Genomic DNA, 20702 nt, shown 5'->3' on the forward strand with positions numbered 1-20702 from the left:
TTGAGTTTGCATAGTTGATTCTTTAAGGAAATCAACACAATAGATAGACCCTTAGCCAAACCAACTAAAATACAGAGAGAGAATATCCAAATTAACCAAAATCAGAAATGGAAAGGACATAACATCAGACACTGAGGAAATTTAAAAAATCACTCTTACTTCAAAAACCTATAGTCTATAAAATTGGAATGAACAAATGAAATGGATAAGTTTCTTTGTAGATATCACTTACCAAAGCTAAGTCAATATTAGGTAAAGAATTTGAGTAGATCTATAACTGCCAAGTAAATAAAAGCAGTCCTGAAAAATCTCCCAACCAAATAATTCTAGTTTTAGTGCACAATTCTGCAAGACCTTCAAAGAAGAATTAATATAGAAAAATATATTTTTATATATTATATAGCACAGTATAGCAAAATCATCATTCCACCATAATCAAATAGGCTTACCAAGGGATGCAGGGATGGTTCAGCTTACAAAAATTAATCAATGTAATTCACCAGATGAACAAACTGAAAGAAAAAAAATGATCTTATTAGATGCTTTAAAGGCCTTTGACAAATCTAGCACTCCTTCATAATTAAATTCTTGAGATATCAGGAATACACGGCTCAAAACTAAACACAATAAAGGCAATATACAGCAAGCCAAAAGTCAGCATCAATGGAGAGAATCTTAAAGCAATTCCACTAAAATCGGAGACAAGACAAGACTGTTTACTCTCTTCGCACATATTTAATATAACCGTTGAGGTTTTAGCTAGAGCAAAAAGACAACTGAAAGATACCAAGGCAATACAATTTGGAAAGGAAAAAAATCAAAGTATCACTATTTACAGATGATATTATAATATGCATAAGTGACCACAAAATTTACCAAAGAACTCTTACAGCTGATAAACACAATCAACAAAGTGGTTGGATACAAAAGTGACTCAAAAACATCAGTATCCCTCCTTTATACAAATGATAAATAGGCTGAGAAAGAAGTTATAGAGATAATACCCTCCACAATAGCCACAAATAATATGAAATACTTTGCTGTAACTTTAACCAAGCAAATAAAATACCTATATGACAACACTTCAAATGTTTTTTTTTCTGAAAAAAGTAATCAATTTATGTAATCATTGAGTAAATACTTTACATGCTTTAGTTTACAAATATGTTGTCATGAAAAATAAAAGAATAGAGTATAAGGAACTTCATAAGATTAAATATTTCCATTAAAAACCCTCCAATTATTTCTCTTTACTTCTATTTTTTATTAACATCTTTATTTTACAAAACAAGTTAAATGTACAGATTTCTAGGATTTTTTGTGTAAAATTATACAATACATATTTGTCAGTACTTTTTTTTTCAGATTTTAAAATAATTTTTTTTTTCCTACTCTCCTCCCATACTGTCCAAGAGAAAAGAAAGGCATGCTTTTCCGAGATCTATTTTCTCTCTCTTCCAAATAAACTACCTCTAATCTGTTTACAAAGACTTAGAAACACTAATGGGAAATATCCTTTTTCTATTAGCTCTTTTTTTTTTTTTTAAACGATTTTATTTTTCAAAACAAAGATAGATGTAAAGATTTTAAACATTTTTTGCTTAAAATTATACATTTTTGTCAGTACTGTTTTTTCAGACATTAAAACAAATTTTACATAAAACCATGTGAATATGTTTTTTAGTCGGTACTTGATTTTTTTCAAGGGCTTGACAGTATGCATTGAAAACGTACTAGTTGCAATAAGCGTAAAGTACATGCAAAACAAAACGCAACATGGAAATAGTCAAAGTCTTCTTGTTTTGTGAATATATGTATAGTTTTTGTTTTCTTTATTTCTTGGACTTCATACAGTCTGTGAGTTGTTTCTGGGGGAGTGCAAGCCTCTGGGGTTAGCATCCCACTATCAGTGACTGCATATTATGTCTGTTCTTTTGTGACTGGGTTCAAATGTTTTAAGAATGAAATTGACGAAGGTACTAGAAAATGGAAAGATCTCCCATGCTCATGGATTTGTAAGATTAAGTGTAAAAATGTCCATCTTATCAAAAGCAATATAGAGCCAATGCAATTCCCATCAAAATTTCAACACAATTCTTTACAGACCTCAAAAGCACAATATTCATACTCAACTTTATATGGAGAAACAATAAAATAGCTAAAAATGAACTTCTGAAGGTATTGCTATCCCTGATTTTAAGCAATACTACAGCAATAGTAATAAAAACAACATGGTACTAGCATAATAACAGAAAGGTTGATCAATGGAATTGAGTCAGAGATCCAGAAGTAAATCCACACACCTATAGACACTTCATTTTTTTTACAAGGAAGCCAATAGAAAAATGATTTTTAAAAAAGTGTCTTGAACAAATGGTGCTGGTGTAACTGGATGTCTGCACGTAGACAAATAACAAATAGAACTATATCAACCGAGCACTAGAATCTTACCATTATGTGTTGGAGGGGAACAAACACCACTTGCAATAGTCTATAATACTTGAGAGTCTGGGGCACAATAAGATGTCACTCCTTATACAATTCTATATAACTAATTCTCATCTATCTCTTGATCCAGCTGTTAAAATAATGGTGTGCTATAAACAGTCTGGTTGGTATCATAGCTCAAGAGCCATTGCAAGCTATTGTTTCTCTGAACAGCACACTTTTACCTTTAATATCTCAAAACTCCTTCTTTTCCTTATCAGGTGTCTGTTTAAATTAATTTTATTAGGGTCATTCTCCAACCACCCTAAGAAATAATCCTATACCTACAGCAGCGTTCTTTCCCCTCATTTAATTGTGATTTTCTTGATGTTCTGTTCATTATCTATAGTTACAAATAATTTACCTATTTAATCTTCTGTATATCAGTAACTATAATTTGAATAAAGCTTAAAACTGGTTTGTTTTCTTGATATTATATATACATCATGTAAACCAGAGCCCAGTAATTCTCGGGGCAATAAATGGACACAATTTCATAAGTAATAGCACATACTTAGTATCCCCTTTTCCTGTTATTGAGCCAATGATAATCACTTCCCTTCCCTCACCATGTCCTTATGAAGTCTTTTGAGTTGTACTGACCTGAAGGAAAAGTATCTGAGTCAAGTCCTATATGACATCACGTTGACATTTCTTATATGAAGATATGAGTGTAGAGCAGGTCTCAGATTGGCATTAATTACACTCAAATGGGCATTTGGTTTAGACATCAAAGGATAGAAACTGGTGTGGAATGTCAGTAATCTCTGGACAGGGAGTTTTATAATTGATCTGAGCCACCATGTTAAAATAATGAAACTAAAACTACCTAATCTATGGATAAACAACATTTCAATGATATAAATAGAATGAAATTCAAAACCATATTTGTATGGCTCCACAATCTATGAACCTTTTACTGCATTGTTAGAATTAAACAATAATATATGTTGAGCACAAGTGGAATTTCCAAGAAGTTGAGCATTCTTTTACCACTTGCAGTTTCTATAAAAAATATACTGGTTGATTTCCAAGGATACTTATTTCATGCCATTATGGATAACGTCCAGAAAACCTTGAAGGATGAAGTCAACAAGTTTTCAATTTTATATGAATTATAGTCAATTTGAGCTTACTTCATTGTAACCTTTCATTTGTTTAAAATCAGTACATTAACCAATAGTATCTGTACTCTTTTAATGAATTGCTTTGTTAGTATTATTGACAGTTCATACTCTACCTACTTAATTACTATGTCTTTAAAAAAATCAATCTCCTTAATCTTGCCAAGGCAAAGGCAACATGATACAACAGTCAAAGGTCTCTGAAAACCTCCCAACATTTGCTTGTTAGAGTTTGGCAGTAGAAAGCCCTGCATTTTTAACGTTGGGTTGGGAACTTTGCAGTCAGTAGTCAGGATACAAGTGGGCCAATATCTTGTCTGACAGCCATGTTTCACTTTTGATCCTTACAGTGTAATAAGATGCTATTCACTCTTATGTGTGCCCTGCTATTTGTCCAACACACTACTTTATAGTCTTCACAGCATGAAGATTTTCTGTTAACTCCAATTAACAAGCCAAAGACTTAAAATCTTTACTGAATTCTGCTATAAAGGAACTGGACTCCAACTCAGATGCCTATGATGGCCTTGCCCTTGACTCCTGAAGTGTTTCAAAAAGTAGATATTTCACATTTGGAGAGGAAATGGGTGCCACACTTCTCAATGATCAGTCTGTGGGCAGAACTCTTATATAACATTTGAGGACAGGATTTGGATCAGGTCTGTTAAATAACAAAACATAATGAAGTGTCCTGAGACTTCAATTAAGTGAACCAGGATTATTCAGGGTAAGCTACAGATTCTAGGCAGAAAACAGAATGCCACATGATACTGAAACTGAAGGCAAAAACCAAGCATATATGATCACAAGACTAAAACATGTGCATCAGATACATGAAATTGTTGGATTCATTTTGGGACCAGAACTCCTTGAAGAACACAGTTCTTAAGGATTCATCAATGCAGTTAGCCTCAATCAATACAACAACGCTCTGATTGGAGAGGTTCAGGTGCTTCTAGATGCTGTTATATAAAAAAAGCATAAGTGAAGCTAAAGGGCAGAAAAGAATTTCAATACAACAAAAAAATTATCAAGACGCTTAAGCATGTACATTACTAACTGAATCTATTTATTAACCTACAAATGTCCTACATACCAGTCACTTTGCCAAACTTGGACTTCTGGTATACCCAACAAATTTTAATAATTGTTTTCTCTTTCCTTTGCTTGTATCTCCCTTTATCAGTGCTGTAGCTCTAACCTAAGACTTTGTACATCGTAAGTACACACTCTGCTAGTTACACCCCAGCTCCAAATTTACCTCTATCTTTAACTACGCTTCTTCCTCAAATATATGGCTCTTAAAACTTAAATGAAAATTGTATAAGTTTTCTGTTAAAAGAAGATGAGGTGGAGGGGAATCAATTCCAGCCAGAGAATAAGTGAAATGAACAAAATCTGCTTGTAGAAAGAGGAGAAGATCAAGCAGATAGGATATAGTGGTAGGGGTTTAGCGTAAGAGTAGCAAGATTGGGGAACCCTCAAGGTACATGACCTGAAAGTAGATAGGAGTCTGTATTATACTTTATCTTGTACTCATTCTATTATTAGATTATATTGCCACTTTTATATAAGATGAAGTAGAGAAATTATTTACCTTCCCTTTCTGATTGGCAAAGGGTTGTGCCTTCACACCCAGTCAGCTACCCCTAAAATCACTTCCAAAGCTGTGTGTGATGTTTGGTGGGGGGGAGGAAAACCTGGTTAGATTCTGTATTAATAGTGGACAAGAATCGATTGATTGATTGATTGATTGATTGATTGATTGATTGGCATTTTTCAAAAAGAGTGCTATCTACTCCTCACCCCACAGGATCATTTGCTCAGGCCTTGAGGCTAAATGCCTAAGAGGTCAGAGCAGCCTCCCAGTGGCTGCTCACAGAGAAGATGCTAAGAACATGATAGTTTCTCAATTCATGGGAGAAGTGTTTCAGCAGTTCCAACTAGTTCTGAAGACCTTGAGGGCTGCTAGAAATCTGCTGGTCTTCAGGCAATGATGGATACCTGCAAATGCTGGCTCTACCATTAGCAACAGCAGCAGCAGCATGGTAAATTATTTTGGCAGAGAAAGGGAAGGTCAAGGGAAAGGGTGAAATGATACTCTTTGGACCACGCCCTTCTTGTCTGGGCTGCTACTAAAAGACACCACCCACATCTGAGTTAGATCTTTGCACATCAATTAAAGCAATTTAAAAAGTTGCTCAGTTGAGGCTCCCTGTTCAGATGATTCTAATTAGTATTAAATTTACAATAAAAACAGCTGTCACAGGTTTCCATCATCTCTTCAATCAAAATTGCCTTTATAGCTCAGCTTCTTCATTCTCTTTGATGTTATTTTTAGAACTTCAGGCATTAACAATATATAAACAAAATATATAAACAAAATAAAAAAATATCACCCAAGTTCAAATATTTTCTCAATATTTGAATCCTTAGATCAAATTGACTGTGTTCTGAACTTCACCACCACAAACTAGAGAAGTTTCTCTTTGGAGGTTCTGGGAGCTACAGTGTTTGTGTGTTGACCTTACCTGAAGCTTGGCTCAGAGGACAAGGCAGAGTTAATGCAAACAGCACTGTTTCTGAGATACACTAGAGGTACTGTTCACCCCAAACTGGATTATCCTTTCTCTACATATAAACTTTTCTGGCTACTTGATGTCTCTAGGACCATAGTGTTTGCATAGAATTAGAAGTAAAAGTGAATGGAATTCTCACAAACTTGATAGAGGAAGAAGAAAAGAAGAAAGGACGGAAAAAGAAGAGAAGGTATAAGCATGTGGGTGTGGGAGAAGCAATGAGAACTTTCAGGTGGCTATTTATTTTGTTTATCTCTCAGCGTATCATTTGACTTTTCTTTAAGGCATATTGTCATATGCCAATCACAGGTTAAAAGAGGACAGCAACCACAAAGAAAAACCAAAACCGACTCAGATGGGAAATCTTGGTTACCTGTGTGTGCACTCCATGTTGAATTCACAAAAGTAGAAAGCATAGCAGTGATCACTCTGTGATGGGGAGACTGAGAGGAATGAGAAAGTGCTGAGTGGACATATAAAATTTTAAATGCCTAGAGTAAATAAGTAGTGTGCATTTTTAATTATAACACAGTATAATGTAGTTAAAATTTGCTGAAACAATTGTTTAAGTTTGCCTACCAAACAGACCCTAAAATGATAATGTATGAGTAGATTGAGGTGTTAACTAGATCAGTAATTACCATTCTACAATAGCAGCCTAGATCAGAATGTCATATTGTATACTTTAAATGAATATAATTTTTGTCTGTCAATTATACTTCAATAAAGCTAATTTTAAAAAATATGATTATATGAATAATCAACTCTGGTAAATGTTTCATTCCTATCCAATATGGAAAAATTAATTCAGAAGAAATTGATGAGAATACAACACATTTGGATTTGATACTGCAATCTCTAAGCATTGTAATTATCAAAGTATTGTTAACTAAATCATTTGTTACTGATGTGGAACATTCAGGTATTTGGGAGAAAAATACTACTTCAGAAACAATGGCTCTACCACACACTACCTATGAATTATTCAGAGAATGTATAGGGGTGATGTTGTTTATAACACATTTCCTGCCAACTTCTGTTTTTCACTAAATGTTTAAAAAGATTGAGGCAGCTTCATAATGTAATTAGTAATAGAAGCAGATGGTACCTCTTTGACCCTTCATTTTAGCTTCTAGGCATCTGCAATCAGTTATATGCTAGATATGCAGACAGACAATATGCATTGAAATTAGTCTCATCTTTTTTAGCTGTCAAAAAGTAGACTTGGCCATAAAATTTGAGAGTAAAGAATCTGAGAGATCATCTAGTTCAATTCCTGTATTTTACAGGTGAGAAAATTCTTGGTCAGAGAGGTAGTAAATTGACTAGTTCAAGGTCGAAGAGGAAGGAGACAGAGCTAGATCTCAGTTCCCTGACTTACTGGCATAGCCTGCTCACTTCCAGGATCAAGGCTGCCCTTCCTTATAGGGGATATACGAGCATTTATTTATGAAACATTTGAAACACCCTGAAAATTGACAAGAATAATAACGAGGGAGAATAATAACAATAATAATAATAACTCTTTACTCAGTTCTGCTAGAGTTTAGGATACTCCAATTTGCATTGGAGTTTAAAAACATTTTGGCAAAATGTAAGTACTGTTAGCAAAACTAAATTTCTTCAAATGATGGTAAAATAGCAACAGCTTAGATATAAAATAGTTTATATTTTTGAAAGTTAATTATACAAAGTACTTCTGATTACCAGAACATAACTCTAATAGTACTATCAATAAAAGAAATAATTCTCATATACATGCATTGAATTATGTTACATAAAATAAAGCTCTGCTATTGTCTTAGAACCAATCATTTTCTTTCTTTGAATTTTTTAAATATTTATTTTATGTGAATGGGTGTTATGTATGTCTGTCTCTGACCCACATTCATGCAGTGCCCAAGGAGGCCAGAAAAAAACACCCTATCTAGTAGGGCTGAAGTTACATAGCTGTGAGCTGCAATCTGGGGGCTGGGAAATGAACCCAGGTACTGTGAAGAGCAGTCAGTGCTTTAAACCAGAGTCATCTCTCCCTCCCTTTAAATCATTTTCTTAATGTACTTTGACATCATGCCTTTAAGAAGAGTTAAATGATATGCTGATAGAGAAACAGAATACATAGATACCTAGATGTTCTCATTATACCTCCCACATGCTTATGTCTGCTTTTCTCCCTTCCCTCCTTCCTGTCTCCTTCCTTTACCAAATTCTTGAGAACTCCATTTACTTTCATTTCTTATTCTATGCTTAATGACAAGAACTGACTATCAAAGAGTAATGAGTTACCAGAAGTAAACACCACAAATCTGATGGATCCTTGATCTGCCTTGGTATGATTCTTAATTGGTTGCAACATCAGATCCTCTGGAAAGTGGCTCTTAGCTTACGTTGCTCATAAGTGTGCATATAAGTCAGGGATGAATGTGTACATGAGCTGTGACACTAGAAAGGAAAACACCAGTGGGGACAACTCCTTGTTGAGGAAGTGGTCATGAACAAGAGAAAAGTGCCACAGTGATCCTTTCTATTGTTTGTGCTAAACTAAATTATATAAGTTATATACATATATATATATATATATATATATATATATATATATATATATTAAACTTGATTTGTAGGATTCCACGGATTAATACAGAGAATATATTTAGCCTGCCAGCCACTACTATACTTGACAAAAAGTGTAGCGATTAATGCTTATAAGTTTTCTTTAGTATAAATCTAAAACAAATTTATTTTAAACACCTCAAGATGCAATTTCCATGAATGGAATGATGTAAATTATTCTGTTGGTTTGTGTGTCACAAAATATGGACTCTTCAGTTTATACAACACAAAAAATATGCACACACACTCACAGGCACTCAAAGCCAACTGCATAGTCAGCCAAAATCCTCCATATCTTTCTTCCAATACCTTTTATGTTCTTAACCTATTTATTGCTGAGTTACTCTTAACACTGCTTAATGAATAGCATCTCTGTTCATGAATCCTTTCCTGCCTCCTTTCTTCCTTCTTTCTTTCCTTTCCTCCTGCTTTCCTTAGACCGATCCTTATTATATATTCCAGAAGGGCTTTGAACTCACGAACTTCCTACCTCAGCATTCAGAGTACTAGAGTCTCAGGAATGTGCAACCACATCTATCAGTTTTTTGCTGATCTGTACCTATATTTTTTATTCTAGCTACATCCACAGAACATATAATATCTGGTAACATATTTAAAATTCCTTTAATAATCTAAGTCTCTGATATCATACAGACAAAAAATGGACAATTGATGCTTCTTGACATGATAACTTTTCAACCAGATGTTTAGATTTCCTATTGGCCCATGGCCTCCTTCTGGAATTATGATATGAGGGATCTCAAAATTCAGAACCCAGTTTGAGAAACTTCTCAGCAAAATGTCGATTACACTTAATATTATAACTCCTTTATTTGCTATTCAACCACAGTATCAATGAAAAAGAAACATTAAGGGCATTTTATAAAGGGTGCTATATTAGGAACATGTAAACAATAAGAAACAAATCTAAAGAGCCAATCACTGAATATCCATACTGCTGCCCACCTTCCACAGTCAAGTCATGTCTTGGAAGGGAGTAATCATGTAAACAGGTACTCATTCTATCTGGGTGTCATCTTATTAACTTCTTTATCTGTAGTTTGAATGAATTTGCCCATTAACAAAGAGGTATTAAAGATGGCAAAATGCAGAGGTCCATCCATAGGCAACAGAGCTGCACAGTCCTCTATCTGCTCATCAGTTCTCCAAGCTCAGCTTTGAGTCACCGGCCCTTCATTTCCAGGAACATTCAGAAATTCAGCATCCTATTCTCTATTTCCTGCCCTACACAAAGTTCTCCCAAATCATAAACCTACATCTCCATGAGTCTATCTCAGAACTTCTCAGGTGTAGCACAGAAGTTCCGGCTTCCATCTCATAAAAAGATTTAAGACCATCAATATTTGCTGTCTTACTGTTCCTTCTGGCTTAACCTATCACTGCATCTAATTTTATAACACCAAATATTTTCTACATTTAGTGCCTTTCTAACACCATCATTTTCTTCTTAGTCTCTTTGACACCAACTTCAGGATGAATTATAAACGCTTTGTGCTCCATGAATTTGATTCCTCCTTTTCCTCTCTCCAACAGGAAATGCCTTAGAACCATCAACAAATAATTTTAAAAAAACTTGAAAAACATCATGGATTCAATATGAATTAAAGAAACAAGCAAAAAAATTCAATAAGTTAAATGTCCTTATAGAACGTTGATTTACTGACAGTTGATTTGTGTTTTGAGACAGAAACATGTACCTTGAACTTCTAATGTTCTTGATTGTATTTCCCAAATGCTGGGATTGCACACATGAGCACTTTTTATGTGTATTTATGACATATCTCTTTTCTTTCCAGGTGCTGGAGATGATGTCCAGAGTAAATGCTCGGCACCAGACTACACCCCAGTGATGCATTGCCTACCATTACTTTTTCTTTTTTGGCTCATTTTCAACCCAAGTGGTTTTCCTGATCCCACCCCTCTGGCCAGGTTTTCTATGTCTCTCCTCTGTCCTCAATACTCACATAGTCTGTTCTTGTAATTATCCATTCCAAATCACATTTTTGAGCCTACTGATAGCCCATGCCTCCTCTCAAAGACACAGACTTTGACATATTTGGACTCACGTCTCTTATCTTCAGTCCTGGCATATAATGGCTTCTCAGGAAAGGGTTTTGAATAAATAAGTCTCTGTGGGGCATTCAATATTACTCTAAAAATTCTATAAATATTTGTACATTATAATTTAATGTTATAAATGCTTTAAATTATAAATGGCATCACATTTCATTCGATAAGAAGCTTTATGAGACAGTATTATCACCAGTGCTGAGGAGTAGATCCCACAGTAAGACAGGATCATGGTGGGAATTTATATCTATGTGACAGGAGATCCAAGGGGCACTCCCCACTATTGGTTCCCATTGCTTCCCTGAGTAATGGACACTGGTAGAAATGTCATCCATCACTGTTTTCTGAAACAAGCCAAAATGTGTTCTCTTCTATCAATCCACAGTCAAAAACAACTGAGGTTTGCTTGATCTATAATATTGCATTTAAGAATCTGATTAAGAATATATCTTTCTGCTGATGTTCAAGGGACAATGGTGACCGAGGAGCTTCAGTATAATTCCTCAGAGGTAATAGTCTAGAATCACTCACACTCTTCAGCGCAAGATGCACAACTATGCATGAAAATCCCTAACTTTCTTTCTGCTTATTAAAAACAAAAATAAAATCAGTATGGTTTGTATCAGCTGTTAATGGGGCATGGAGATGGTGCAAAGATTGCTCCAGTCCCTGTACATGTCATCATCATGAAATAGGAGCTGAATGTAGTTCATGTATGAATGTAGAAAACGCCACTATGTGCATTCTTTGTAGATTGTTTTAAGTACCAGGTCCAAGAACAGAAGGAAATCTGGAATCATTAAATGTCCAGCCATTTAACAGCAGTGTAGAAGAGACCAAAAACAGAGTTCACTCATCTCCAAGTAGAAAAAAAATTATCAGATTAGGTTTCAGGAACAGGTGTCCTTTCCAGAAGGTGGGAAAATTAACAAAAGATGCTGCTGCCAAGGACAGAGCCTACCTCTGAAGGCTTGGAAGGTGACTCAAAGACACATGGTCAGAACATGGGCTCCTAGTCAATCCCCCGGTCCAGCTGCATGGCTCCAAGTTGGCAGGAAAGTAGGAGACACCTGGAAAATTAAGGCAAAATCAAAACACATCTCTTGGTTAAGAGGAAATCAGGCACGATGTTGGCTAAGAAAGGATGGATACACTAAATAACTGCCTGGGACGGAAGTTGCTCCCATGGTGTCTGCAGTCAGACTCGACGCTTTTATCCTTTAGGGTACATGTCAACTCAGTCTATTCAGGCCATTAGTTGATCGTTGTTAGGAAATAGTCGACTTTATGCACTAGTTTGAAGGTTTATCTCCAGAGTACTAAATAGTAAGATTTCATGGGGAGTGAATGGAAGAAGCCAGGTTTTTCCATGGATATGCAGCACTCATCCAAATAAAAGCCTCACCCCTGTCCTCAGCAGTTCAAACACCAACAATTTCTATGGTGATATGTGTCTAAACTTAGAACTTAGTCATAAAGGTAGCTTCTGTCACCCCATCTGAACTACTGTGACATTAGACCTTGCTCTGCCACAAGTGACCAGTAGTTGTCCTCATTAGATAAGTAATCTATCATCCACACTAGTGTTTATTTTGAAACAGAATCTTACTCTGTAACCTAGGCTTTCCAGGAACTTACTATGTACCACAGATTAGCTTGAATTCGGTAATCCACCTGCCTCAGCTTTTCAAATGCTGGAACCACAGCCTACTCAGTGCTCAACCACCATATCCAACTTTACATTTGATTCTTTATTAAACAAAAAAAATCCATCTATTTGTCTAATAGTAAGCACAATTTTTCTTTTTCATACTCCCTTCCCCCCTCCAATTACTTCTGCTAAACAATATTTTATAAAGCACTGCAGGTTGAAAGAAGGAATGTTCAGGCTGCTGATATATTAGAAGCTTCAGACAGCATGAGTTTCAACACTGGAAGTAACCATGGGCACTGACTGAGCTGAAGCTGTAAGACCCACCTGAAAACTCCAAGAAAAGGCACCTCACTCCACTAAAGACTTTCTAATTCCTTGCTGCATGACATTACATGTTTTACAGACTGCACCAGGAAAACATCCTCAGATGCAAATAATAGCAACCCAATTCAAACTAAAAGATGCAAACTCAAAGGAGGTCACTTAAGACTTGTAAAGGATTACCTCACAATGAAGGAAGCATTTGGCCTGGCTTTAGGAGTAGACTGGGACTACACGTGCTTTCTGACCCATATTAGCCAAATTGTATTGCTGATCAAAGCAGGTGAGTTGATGTCCATTCTTATTTCTTACTATAATTCAGTTCATACAATACCATTCCAACCTCTGCTCCCTGACACCTTGAGACATCTTCAACCTATTCTAGTAGGTGGTGCCTACCCACAAAATCACTCCAGAAATTTTCTCATTCAGGGTCCAAAAACAAACCAAATCTATCCACTATAAAATTAATTAGTTTAGCGTTGAAATTTAGAGTGGAGAAATTGTTCATTGTTGGGCAAGAAACATGTAATTACCATTTAATGACCCAAAAAAAAAATAAATAAAATAAAATGAACATAGTACATTCAAGGAAAGGTTGAGTTTACCCTGTTGAATGGAACAAGAAGCAATTTCAGGACATGAGTGAGAAGAGGAACTTCCCCATATAGATGCTATACAGCGTTTGCCACAAGCTTAAAAAAAAGTTGAAACCATTCCTTATATATTAAAAGTTGAGTATTTTTGGTTTTGCCTTCAACTTCATCTTATGATAGCAAGCCAAAGATGAAGATTAGTGAAACTACTTCCCATGACACTTTCACAACTTCCCATGACACTTTTAACTGCCTGGTTCTCTGAGACACATCCTCTACTACTATCTTGAGAGGAAGGAACACAGACTAAATTTGTGCCTTAGCCCACAGAAAAAGCCCAGAAACAAAACCACAAGCTTCAGTCAGTACAACAATACAATTTAAATAATTCCACATTAATAAATTTGATTAACAGTACAACACTAACCCAAAATATACCTATAACAAAGTCTAATTTGGCCATTTTTTTTACAGAAACCTAGACAAAGACATAGAGCTACAAATAAAAAGATATGAAGAACCACAAATCTAAGACTATGCACTGTCTTAGATGTGTGAGTTCAAATCTAAAATATCAAGAAATAAAAACAGAAAATGATTCATTTTACAGATATAATATATGCAAAATATATATGCAACATATGAAAAATGGTAACATTATCATTGATTACAAAGGAAGAAAACTAATTATAAAAGATCACACATATATAAACATTAGACAATCCATATATATTACATTTCTAGACATATATAATATTTCTCCTGTGGTATCAACATGTATGTTTTAATTAGCATAGATGCATCTTTCATTACTTACCATATTCTCACACATACATCTTGTGTACTTTACTTATGCTCACCCCAATACTCTCTATTGTCACCACACCCCATTAGCTTTATTTCCTACACAGTACTCCTTCAAGCATGACATGTGTGTGTGCATGTGTGTGTATATGTGTGTGCATGTATGTGTACGTGTGTGTGTGTTTGTACGTGCATGCTTGTGCACGTGTTATATGTGCTTAAAATGTAGAATGCACATATGAGGAAAAACTGTATGTTTGAGACAGAATTCATTGTGTCTTGCTTTTTCCTATTGAGGAAGTGTTAATGTGTACAATATTTTCAGATGCAAAACTGTTCATGATTTCTTTCCGTTTTTGAAATACAGAGTAACGGTCTAGTTTAGACTAGCTTCAAACTCAAAAATGCTCCCCCAATCCCATGAATACTAGAATTACAGTAATCAAACACTATGACCAGCTAAAATTTTTAAATATCTTAAATTCTTGAATTTTTTTCCACCCAAATGCAACTGGGAATCATACAGGGGACAACTGAGGTATGGAGATCATGTACTAGTCAATAAAACTATGTTTCATTTTTGACAGCACAAATGTTTATTAACATGTGTATCTCTGTAGATGCATAAAGAAGGACCCATAAAGATAAACCCTTAATTGTCAGTCCCATGATGCTAAGCAAAAGTGCTTCCAAAAGTGGGCTAAGATGAAAAGGTCTCTATTTTATTCTATGAATTTATCTATTTTTTTTCAATTTTATTAGATATTCTCTGAATTTATATTTCAAATGTTATACCCTTTCCTCCTCATACCCCACCCTCCTCTGAAACTTGAATCCATGAATGTGCTCTCTCTCACAATCACCCTCTCCATCTCAGTGCCTTGGCTGCTGATGGTGTTGTTCTTCTCATGAGGGTGCAAAACCTATAGCTCTTTCAGTCCTTTCCCTAGAACTTTCATTGGGGGTCCCCATGTTGAGTCTGATGTTTGCCTAAAAGCATGCTCATCTGTATCGATATGACTATGGAAGAGCCTCTGAGGTGACATCCAAGTCCAGTTGCTGCCATTAAACGCTTTTTAGGGTCAGCAATAGTGCTTGGGTTTGGTGACTGTATATGCAGTGGTTCTCCAGGTGAGGCAGTCTCTGTAGCTCTTTCTTCAATCCCTGCTCCTCTATTTGACCTTGTATTTCCTCCCCTGTTTTGTTCTCCCTTCTAAGAAGGACTGGGGCATCCACATTCTGGTCTTCCTTTTCATTTCTTTTCTTTTTTTTCTTGACACTCATAAGCTCTGTAGTTGGTTTTTTGGGTATTCTGAGCTTTTGGGGGGACGTCTAATATCTGCTTATAAGGAAGTGCATACCATGAGTGTTCTTTTGTGATTGGGTTACCTCACTCAGGATGATAGCTTCAACTTGCATTCATTTACCTAGGAATTTCAGGAACTCGTTGTTTCTAATAGCTGAGTACTACTTCGTTGTATATATGTACAACAAATTCTATATCCATTCCTCTGTTGAGAGAAATCTGGGTTCTTTCTAGCTCCTGGGTATCATAAATAAGGCTGCTATTAACATTGTTGAGCATGTGTCCTTGGTAGATGTTGGAGCTACTTTCAGGTTTTCCCAGGAGTGGTATAGGTGGGTCCTCAGGAAGCACTATTTTCAAATCTAAGTCACCTCCAAACTTATTTCTGGAGTGGTTGTACAAGGTTACAGTCCCAACAAGAGTGGAGGAGTGTTCCTCTTTCTCCACATCCTCACCAGCATCTGCTGTCACCTAAGCTTTTCATCTTGGCCATTCTGACTGGTGTGAGGAAGAATCTTAGAGTGGTTTTGATTTGCATTTTTCTGATAACTACAGCTGTTGAGCATTTCTTTAGGTGCTTCTCCGCCATTTGATATTTCTCAACTGAGAAGTCTCTATGTAGCTCTGTACCCCATTTTTAAATAGGATTCTTTGATTCTCTAAGGTATAGATTCTTGAGTTCCTTGTATATAGAGATACTAGCCATCTATCAGATGTAGGAGTGGTAAAAAATCTTTGCCCAATCTGTTAGTTGCCATTTTATCATTTTGACAGTGTCCTTGGCCTTAGAGAAGCTTTGCGATTCCATAAGGTCTTACTTGTCAATTGTTGACCTTAGAGCATAAGCCATTGCTGCTTTGTTCAGGATATTTTTTCCTGTAATTTTCTGTTCTAAGCTCTTCCCCACTTTCTATTCTATTAGTTTCAGTGTATCTGGTTTTATGTGGAGGTCTTTGATCCACTTGGGCTTGAGCTTTGTAGAAGAAGGTTAAAAGTGATCAATTTTCATTATTCTGCATTTTGACTGCCAGTTGAAACAGCACCATTTGTTAAAGAGGCTGTCTTTTTTACCATTGAATGTTTTTAGGTCCTTTGTCATAGATCAAGTGGCCATATGTGTGAGGGTTCATTTCTGGATCTTCTATTCTGTTCCACTGATCTACCCACCTATCTCTGTACCAGTACCATGTGGTTTTTAACACAATTGTTTTGGAATATAGCTTGAAGTCAGTGATGGTCATTCCCGCAGATATTTTCTTATTGTTAAGAACAAATTTCACTGTTCTAGGTTTTTTGTTATTCCAGATGAATTTGCAAATTGCTCTTTCCAATTCTATGAAGAATTTAGTAGGATTTTCATGGGGATTGCAATGAAATCTATAGATTGCTTTTGGTAAGATGGCCATTTTTACAATGTTGATACTTCCAATCCATGAATATGGGAGATCTTTCCATCTTCTGAGATCTTCTTCAATTTCCTTCTTCAGAAACTTGAAGTTCTTGTCATACATATCATTCACTTATTTGGTTAGGGTCACAACAAGGTATTTTATATTCTTTGTGACTATTCTGAAGGGTGTAGATTCTCTAATTTCTTTCTCAGACTGTTTGTTCTTGGAGTATAAGAAGGCTACTGATTGGCTTAAGTTAATATTATATCCAGCTATTTTGCTGAAAATGTTATCAGGTATAACATTTCTTTGGTGAAATTTTTGGGGTCACTTAAGTATACTATAATATCATCTACAAATAGTGATATTTTGACTTTTTTCTTTCCAATTTGTATCATTTTTCCCATGTTTGTGTATGATGTCCCATCATTTTTGCTAAATTTTAAAAGGCTTTGATTTATTTCTTTATTTCTTTTTTGACAAAGCCATATTTGAGTATTGTTTAGCTTCCATGTGTATGTGAGCTTTTTGTTGTTGTTGTTGTTGTTGTTATTGAAGACCATCCTTAGTCCATGGTGATCTGGTAGAATAATATTATTTCAATCTTCTTGTATCTGTTGAGGTCTGTTTTGTGACCAAATATATGGTCAGTTTTGGAGAAGGTCCCATGAGGTGCTAAGGAGAAGGTATATTCTATGGATGTCTGTTAAATCTATTTGGTGATTAACTTCTGTTAGTTTCACTGTGTCTCTGTTCAATTTCTACATCAATGATCTGTCCATTGATAAGAGTAGGGTATTGAAGTCTCCCACTATTATTGTATGTGGCATAATGTATGCTCAGAACTTTAGTAGAGTTTCTTTTATGAATGTGGGTGCTCTTGTATGTGGAGCACAGATATTCAGGATTGAGAGTTCATTTGATAGATTTTTCCTTTGATGAGTAAAATGTGTCTTTCCTTGTCTTTTTTGATGACTTTTGGTTGAAAATCTATTTTATTTAATATTAGGATGGCTACTCCAGCTAGTTTCTTGGAACCATTTGCTTGGAAAGTTTTTTCCCAACCTTTTGCTCTGAGGTAATGCCTGCCTTTGTTGCTAAGGTGAGTTTCCTGTATGCGCAAAATGCTGGATTCTGTTTAAGTTTTCAGTCTGATAGTCTATATATTTTTTATTGAGAATTGAGTCCATTGATGTTAAGGGCTATTAAGGAATAGTGATTGTTGTTTCTTACTTTTTTTGTTTTTACAGGTAGAGCTATGTTTGTGTTCTTTTCTTCTTTTGTGTTCATTGAAATAAGATTAGTTTCTTGATTTTCCTAGGGTGAAATTTCCCTCTTTGTGGAAAAGTTTTCCATCTACTATCCTCTGTAAGGATGGATTTGTGAACAGATATTGTCTAAATCTATTTTTGTCCTGGAATACCTTGGTTTCTGCATCTATTGTGATTGAGAGTTTTGCTGGATATAGCAACCTGGGCTGCAGCCTGGGTTCCCTTGGGGTCTGTTTGATGACAGTCCAGGATCTTCTAGTTTTCATAGTCTCTGTTGAAAAGTCTGGTGTAATTCTGATCAGTCTCCCTTTTTATGTTACCTGTGCTTTTTCTCTTACTGCTTTTACTATTCTTTCTTTCTTTCTTTTGAGCATTTGTTGTTTTGACTATTATGTGTCAGGATGAATTTCTTTTCTGTTCCAGTCTATTTGGGTTTCTGTAGGCTTCTTTTATGTTCATGGTCATCTCTTTTTTTAGGTTAGAGAATTTTTCTATAATTTTGTTGAAGAAATTTACTGTGCTCTCAGTGAATATGCTTTGCCCTCTTCTAAACCTATTATCCTTAGGTTTGGCCTTCTCATTGTATTCTGGATTTCCTGAATGTTTTGGGTTAGAATAGTTTTTTGATTTTTGCATTTTCTTTGACTGTTGTGTCAGTGATTTCTATGGTATCTTCTGCCTCTGATATTCTATCCTCCATCTCTTATATTCTGTTGGTGATGGCTCCCAATATATTTCCTAGGTTTTCCAACTTTAAGGATGTCTCTTTTTGTGATTTTTTTAAATTGTTTCTATTTTTGTTTTCAGTTTCTTCACCTGGTTGTTTGTGCTTTCCTGTAGCTCTTTAAGTGGTCCTTGTGTTTTTTGTTTTATATTTAAGGGCTTCAACTTGTTTGCATGCATTCTCCTGGTTTTCCTTTACTTGTTTAAGTGTGTTATTTATGTGCTTTTCAATGATCTCCATCATCATCATAAAGTATGATTTTAAGTCTAAATCTTGTTTTTCTGGTGTGTTGGTATATCTACTATTTGAGGTGGTAAGAGAAGTGGGTTCTGACGATGCCAGGTTGTCTTAGATTTTGTTTCTTAGAGTCTTGCGCTTGCTTCTTGCCATTTTGATATAGGTGAAGCTAGGTGATTTTTTTGTCTCTTACTGGAGCCAGTCTCTCTTATGGGTCTGTGGTCCCATGGTCTTCAGAGGGAGATTGTTCCTCTCTCTGGGTAGGTTTTGAGTTCTGATGGCCGAGCCCAGTACTGATATTCCTGGACCAGATCTGGCCTTGGTCCAGAAGTGTGCATTCCCAGGCAGTATCACTGCATGCATCTCGAGAATTCTGGGAGGCCTCTCCCAGGGTGGACAGTGGGCAAAAGGAGGTGACTCAGCCTTCCAGTTATAATAAAGAGTGCTTCTGCAGCCCTTCCCAGATTTCTATAACCTGTGGGCAGGACAGCTGGTCCTGATGAAACTCTCTATGTATTTATCAATGGCATAAAACTATTACCAAAACAGTTTAGTGACAAATTATAACAAAATTATTTATAATTATATATATATATATTCATTTTATCTTAAAATATAAAATTATATATATCACATATCATACATTATATATTATATAAAATTATTTAAAAAAGATTACAGCCACTCAGCAGGTAAAAAGAACTTACTGTGGAGCATCAAGATTTTAGTTTTATATCTGGAACCTATTTGAAAGAGAGAAAACCAAGATCTGCATATTGCCCTACGGTCTCAAACATGCCTAACATACAGGCAATTATAAATGAATATATTAAGAAATAAAGATTAATTGACTAAATAGATAAGGCACACATTAGAAACTGGATTTCATCTCATACTTCAAGATAAATATTTTATGCCAAAATTACAGAAAAAATAGCTCCCCCAATCAAACTTTATCAAGACAAGTAAGTATATTTGATGTTCAGAAGATACTTTAAGGGGGAAGACATTATTAATACACTCTATGTAAAAATCATGAATTATGAAATACTTTACTATGAATTAATTTATATAGTATGTCTCATTCAGGGTTTCTATTCCTACACAAAACATCATAACCCAGAAGCAAGCTGGGGAGGAAAGGGTTTATTCAGCTTATACTTTCACATTGCTGTTCATCACCAAAGGAAGTCAGGACTGGAAGTCAAGCAGGTCAGGAAGCAGGAGCTGATGCAGAGGCCATGGAAGTATGTTACTTACTGGCTTCTGTCCCCTGACTTGTTCAGCCTGCTTTTTTATAGAACCCAGGTTTACCAGACCAGGGATGGCACCACCCACAATGGGCTATCCCCCCCCCACCTGATTACTAGTTGATAAAATGACTTACACCTGGATCTCATGGAGGCCTTTTCTCAACTGAGGCTCCTTTCTCTGTGATTAACTCCAGCTTGTGTCAAGTTGACACAAAATCAGCCAGTACACAATACTTGAAGCCCAGCCCTGTGTC

Source organism: Micromys minutus (assembly GCF_963924665.1).
Source record: "Micromys minutus genome assembly, chromosome: 1".
NCBI lineage: Eukaryota > Metazoa > Chordata > Mammalia > Rodentia > Muridae > Micromys > Micromys minutus.